This window comes from Equus asinus, chromosome 1 (genome assembly GCF_041296235.1).
Source record: "Equus asinus isolate D_3611 breed Donkey chromosome 1, EquAss-T2T_v2, whole genome shotgun sequence".
Taxonomy (NCBI): Eukaryota; Metazoa; Chordata; class Mammalia; order Perissodactyla; family Equidae; genus Equus; species Equus asinus.
Window position 1 is genome coordinate 90,054,822 of NC_091790.1, and position 6,886 is coordinate 90,061,707.

Genomic DNA, 6,886 nt, shown 5'->3' on the forward strand with positions numbered 1-6,886 from the left:
TCCCAGTAGGCTGTAAGAGCACTGTGCAGAGCGACTTGTTTCTTAGCCTCCCAAAGAGCTGGAAGCAAGATGCTTTGGGGTCCTTCTCACCCTTTGGAAAGAAGGCAGCACTTTGTGCCTTGCAGCTCTAGGGCAATGCAGCACACCCAGAGCAGAAGTTCTACTTCAGCCAGATCAGGCCTTCAAAGAAACTGCGTTTCACAGGCCTTTGTAAGAGATGTTCCCGGTAGGCTGTAAGAGCACTGTGCAGAGCGACTTGTTTCTTAGCTTCCCAAAGAGCTGGAAGCAAAATGCTTTGGGACTCATCAGCCCCTTTGGAAAGAAGGCAGCACTTTGTGCCTTGCAGCTCTAGGGCAAAGTAGCACACCCAGAGCAGAAGTTCTACTTCAGCCAGATCAGGCCCGCAAAGAAACTGCATTTCACAGGCCTTTGCAAGAGATGTTCCCGGTAGGCTTTCAGAGCACTGTGCAGAGCGAGTTGTTTCTTAGCTTCCCAAAGAGCTGGAAGCAAGATGCTTTGGGGCCCTTCTCACCCTTTGGCAAGAAGGCAGCACTTTGTGCCTTGCAGCTCTAGGGCAATGTAGCACACCCAGAGCAGAAGTTCTACTTCAGCTACATCAGACCTGCAAAGAAACTTCGTTTCACAGGCCTTTGTAAGAGATGTTCCCGGTAGGCTGTAAGAGCACTGCGCAGAGCGACTAGTTTCTTAGCTTCCCAGACAGCTGGAAGCAAGATGCTTTGGGGCCCATCTGCCCCTATGGAAAAAACACATAACTTTGGCCTTGCACCTCTAGGGCAATGCAGCACACCCAGAGCAGAAGTTCTACTTCAGCCAGATCAGGCCTGCAAAGAAACTGCGTTTCACAGGCCTTTGTAAGAGATGTTCCCTGTAGGCTGTTAGAGCACTGTGCAGAGCGAGTTCTTTCTTAGCTTCCCAAAGAGCTGGAAGTAAAATGCTTTGGGACTCATCTGCCCCTTTTTGAAAGAAGGCAGCACTTTGTGCCTTGTAGCTCTAGGGCTATGTAGCACACCCAGAGCAGAAGTTCTACTTCAGCCAGATCCGGCCCGCAAAGATACTGCATTTCACAGGCCTTTGCAAGAGATGTTCCCGGTAGGCTGTTAGAGCACTGTGCAGAGCGACTAGTTTCTTAGCTTCCCAGTCAGCTGGAAGCAAGATGCTTTGGGGACCTTCTCACCCTTTGGAAAGCAGGCAGCACTTTGTGCCTTGCAGCTCTAGGGCGATGCAGCACACAGAGCAGAAGTTCTACTTCTGCCAGTTCAGGCCTGCAGAGAAACTGCGTTTCACAGGCCTTTGTAAGAGATGTTCCCGGTAGGCTGTTAGAGCACTGTGCAGAGCGAGTTGTTTCTTAGCTTCGCAAAGAGCTGGAAGCAAGATGCTTTGGGGCCCTTCTCAGCCTTTGGAAAGAAGGCAGCACTTTGTGCCTTGCAGCTCTAGGGCGATGCAGCACACCCAGAGCAAAAGTTCTGCTTCTGCCAGGTCAGGCCTGCAAAGAAACTGCGTTTCACACGCCTTTGTAAGAGATGTTGCCGGTAGGCTGTTAGAGCACTGTGCAGACCGTGTTTTCTCTTAGCTTCCCAAAGAGCTGGAAACAAAACGCTTTTGGTCCAGTCTCCCTCTTTGGAAACATGGCAGCACATTGTGCCTTGCACCTCTAGGGCAATGTAGCACATGGCAGAGCAGAAGTTCTACTTCAGGGAGATCACGCCTGCAAAGAAACTGCATTTCACAGACCTTTGTAAAAGATGTTCCCAGTAGGCTGTAAGAGCACTGTGCAGAGCGACTTGTTTCTTAGCCTCCCAAAGAGCTGGAAGCAAAATGCTTTGGACTCATCAGCCCCTTTGGAAAGAAGGCAGCACTTTGTGCCTTGCAGCTCTAGGGCAAAGTAGCACACCCAGAGCAGAAGTTCTACTTCAGCCAGATCAGGCCCGCAAAGAAACTGCATTTCACAGGCCTTTGCAAGAGATGTTCCCGGTAGGCTTTTAGAGCACTGTGCAGAGCGAGTTGTTTCTTAGCTTCCCAAAGAGCTGGAAGCAAGATGCTTTGGGGCCCTTCTCACCCTTTGGCAAGAAGGCAGCACTTTGTGCCTTGCAGCTCTAGGGCAATGTAGCACACCCAGAGCAGAAGTTCTACTTCAGCTACATCAGACCTGCAAAGAAACTTCGTTTCACAGGCCTTTGTAAGAGATGTTCCCGGTAGGCTGTAAGAGCACTGCGCAGAGCGACTAGTTTCTTAGCTTCCCAGAGAGCTGGAAGCAAGATGCTTTGGGGCGCATATGCCCCTATGGAAAGAATGCAGCACTTTGTGCCTCGCAGCTCTAGGGCGATGCAGCACACCCAGAGCAGAAGTTCTACTTCAGGGAGATCACGCCTGCAAAGAAACTGCATTTCACAGGCCTTTGTAAAACATGTTCCCAGTAGGCTGTAAGAGCACTCAGCAGAGCGACTTGTTTCTTAGCTTCCCAAAGACCTGGAAGCAAGATGCTTTGGGGCCCTTCTCACCCTTTGGAAAGAAGGCAGCACTTTGTGCCTTGCAGCTCTAGGGCAATGTAGCACACCCAGAGCAGAAGTTGTACTTCAGCCAGATCAGGGCTGCAAAGAACCTTCGTTTCACAGGCCTTTGTAAGAGATGTCCCCGGCAGGCTGTTAGAGCACTGTGCAGAGCGAGTTGTTTCTTAGCTTCGCAAAGAGCTGGAAGCAAGATGCTTTTTGGCCCTTCTCACCCTTTGGAAAGAAGGCAGCACTTTGTGCCTTGCAGCTCTAGGGCGATGCAGCACACCCAGAGCAGAAGTTCTACTTCTGCCAGGTCAGGCCTGCAAAGAAACTGCGTTTCACAGGCCTTTGTAAGAGATGTTCCCGGTAGGCTGTAAGAGCACTGTGCAGACCGTGTTTTCTCTTAGCTTGCCAAAGAGCTGCAAAGACAACGCTTTTGGTCCAGTCTCCCTCTTTGGAAACAAGGCAGCACTTGGTGCCTTGCACCTCTAGGGCAATGTAGCACATGGCAGAGCAGAAGTTCTACTTCAGGGAGATCACGCCTGCAAAGAAACTGCATTTCACATGCCATTGTAAAAGATGTTCCCAGTAGGCTGTAAGAGCACTGTGCAGAGCGACTTGTTTCTTAGCCTCCCAAAGAGCTGGAAGCAAGATGCTTTGGGGTCCTTCTCACCCTTTGGAAAGCAGGCAGCACTTTGTGCCTTGCAGCTCTAGGGCAATGCAGCACACCCAGATCAGAAGTTCTACTTCAGCCAGATCAGGCCTGCAAAGAAACTGCGTTTCACAGGCCTTTGTAAAAGATGTTCCCAGTAGGCTGTAAGAGCACTGTGCAGAGCGACTTGTTTCTTAGCCTCCCAAAGAGCTGGAAGCAAGATGCTTTGGGGTCCTTCTCACCCTTTGGAAAGAAGGCAGCACTTTGTGCCTTGCAGCTCTAGGGCAATGCAGCACACCCAGAGCAGAAGTTCTACTTCAGCCAGATCAGGCCTTCAAAGAAACTGCGTTTCACAGGCCTTTGTAAGAGATGTTCCCTGTAGGCTGTTAGAGCACTGTGCAGAGCGAGTTGTTTCTTAGCTTCCCAAAGAGCTGGAAACAAGATGCTTTGGGGGCCATCTGCCCTTAAGGAAAGAAGGCAGCACTTTGTGCCTTGCAGCTCTAGGGCAATGTAGCACACCCAGAGCAGAAGTTCTACTTGAGCTAGATCAGACCTGCAAAGAAACTTCGTTTCACAGGCCTTTGTAAGAGATGTTCCCGGTAGGCTGTTAGAGCACTGTGCAGAGCGAGTTTTTTCTTAGCTTCCCAAAGAGCCGGAAGCAAGATGCTTTGGTGTCCTTCTCACCCTTTGGCAAGAAGGCAGCACTTTGTGCCTTGCAGCTCTAGGGCAATGTAGCACACCCAGAGCAGAAGTTCTACTTCAACTTGATCAGACCTGCAAAGAAACTTCATTGCACAGGCCTTTGTAAGAGATGTTCCCGGTAGGCTGTTAGAGCACTGTGCAGAGCGACTTCTTTCTTAGCTTCCCAAAGACCTGGAAGCAAGATCCTTTGGGGCCCATCTGCCCCTATGGAAAGAACGCAGCACTTTGTGCCTTGCAGCTCTGGGGCAATGTAGCACACCCAGAGCAGAAGTTCTACATCAGCCAGCTCAGACCTGCAAAGAAACTTCGTTTCACAGGCCTTTGTAAGATATGTTCGAGGTAGGCTGTTAGAGCACTGTGTAGAGCGAGTTCTTTCTTAGCTTCCCAAAGAGCTGGAAGCAAGATGCTTTGGGGGCCATCTGCCCTTAAGGAAAGAAGGCAGCACTTTGTGCCTTGCAGCTCTAGGGCAATGTAGCACACCCAGAGCAGATGTTCTACATTTGCCAGGTCAGGCCTGCAAAGAAACTTCGTTTCACAGGCCTTTGTAAGAAATGTTCGCGGTAGGCTGTTAGAGCACTGTGCAGAGCGACTTGTTTCTTAGCTTCCCAAAGAGCTGGAGCAAGATTCTTTGGGGCCCTTCTCACCCTTTGGAAAGAAGGCAGCACTTTGTGCCTTGCAGCTCTAGAGCAATGTAGCACACCCAGTGCAGGAGTTCTACTTCAGCTAGATCAGACCTGCAAAGAAACTTCGTTTCACAGGCCTTTGTAAGAGATGTTCCCGGTAGGCTGTAAGAGCACTGTGCAGAGCGACTAGTTTCTTAGCTTCCCAGAGAGCTGGAAGCAAGATGCTTTGGGGCGCATATGCCCCTATGGAAAGAATGCAGCACTTTGTGCCTCGCAGCTCTAGGGCGATGCAGCACACCCAGAGCAGAAGTTCTACTTCAGGGAGATCACGCCTGCAAAGAAACTGCATTTCACAGGCCTTTGTAAAACATGTTCCCAGTAGGCTGTAAGAGCACTCAGCAGAGCGACTTGTTTCTTAGCTTCCCAAAGACCTGGAAGCAAGATGCTTTGGGGCCCTTCTCACCCTTTGGAAAGAAGGCAGCACTTTGTGCCTTGCAGCTCTAGGGCAATGTAGCACACCCAGAGCAGAAGTTGTACTTCAGCCAGATCAGGGCTGCAAAGAACCTTCGTTTCACAGGCCTTTGTAAGAGATGTCCCCGGCAGGCTGTTAGAGCACTGTGCAGAGCGAGTTGTTTCTTAGCTTCGCAAAGAGCTGGAAGCAAGATGCTTTTTGGCCCTTCTCACCCTTTGGAAAGAAGGCAGCACTTTGTGCCTTGCAGCTCTAGGGCGATGCAGCACACCCAGAGCAGAAGTTCTACTTCTGCCAGGTCAGGCCTGCAAAGAAACTGCGTTTCACAGGCCTTTGTAAGAGATGTTCCCGGTAGGCTGTAAGAGCACTGTGCAGACCGTGTTTTCTCTTAGCTTGCCAAAGAGCTGCAAAGACAACGCTTTTGGTCCAGTCTCCCTCTTTGGAAACAAGGCAGCACTTGGTGCCTTGCACCTCTAGGGCAATGTAGCACATGGCAGAGCAGAAGTTCTACTTCAGGGAGATCACGCCTGCAAAGAAACTGCATTTCACATGCCATTGTAAAAGATGTTCCCAGTAGGCTGTAAGAGCACTGTGCAGAGCGACTTGTTTCTTAGCCTCCCAAAGAGCTGGAAGCAAGATGCTTTGGGGTCCTTCTCACCCTTTGGAAAGCAGGCAGCACTTTGTGCCTTGCAGCTCTAGGGCAATGCAGCACACCCAGATCAGAAGTTCTACTTCAGCCAGATCAGGCCTGCAAAGAAACTGCGTTTCACAGGCCTTTGTAAAAGATGTTCCCAGTAGGCTGTAAGAGCACTGTGCAGAGCGACTTGTTTCTTAGCCTCCCAAAGAGCTGGAAGCAAGATGCTTTGGGGTCCTTCTCACCCTTTGGAAAGAAGGCAGCACTTTGTGCCTTGCAGCTCTAGGGCAATGCAGCACACCCAGAGCAGAAGTTCTACTTCAGCCAGATCAGGCCTTCAAAGAAACTGCGTTTCACAGGCCTTTGTAAGAGATGTTCCCTGTAGGCTGTTAGAGCACTGTGCAGAGCGAGTTGTTTCTTAGCTTCCCAAAGAGCTGGAAACAAGATGCTTTGGGGGCCATCTGCCCTTAAGGAAAGAAGGCAGCACTTTGTGCCTTGCAGCTCTAGGGCAATGTAGCACACCCCGAGCAGAAGTTCTACTTGAGCTAGATCAGACCTGCAAAGAAACTTCGTTTCACAGGCCTTTGTAAGAGATGTTCCCGGTAGGCTGTTAGAGCACTGTGCAGAGCGAGTTGTTTCTAAGCTTCCCAAAGAGCCGGAAGCAAGATGCTTTGGGGCCCTTCTCACCCTTTGGCAAGAAGGCAGCACTTTGTGCCTTGCAGCTCTAGGGCAATGTAGCACACCCAGAGCAGAAGTTCTACTTCAACTTGATCAGACCTGCAAAGAAACTTCATTGCATAGGCCTTTGTAAGAGATGTTCCCGGTAGGCTGTTAGAGCACTGTGCAGAGCGACTTCTTTCTTAGCTTCCCAAAGACCTGGAAGCAAGATGCTTTGGGGCCCATCTGCCCCTATGGAAAGAACGCAGCACTTTGTGCCTTGCAGCTCTAGGGCAATGTAGCACACCCAGAGCAGAAGTTCTACATCAGCCAGCTCAGACCTGCAAAGAAACTTCGTTTCACAGGCCTTTGTAAGATATGTTCAAGGTAGGCTGTTAGAGCACTGTGCAGAGCGACTTCTTTCTTAGCTTCCCAAAGACCTGGAAGCAAGATGCTTTGGGGCCCATCTGCCCCTATGGAAAGAACGCAGCACTTTGTGCCTTGCAGCTCTAGGGCAATGTAGCACACCCAGAGCAGATGTTCTACATTTGCCAGGTCAGGCCTGCAAAGAAACTTCGTTTCACAGGCCTTTGTAAGAAATGTTCGCGGTAGGCTGTTAGAGCACTGTGCAGAGCGACT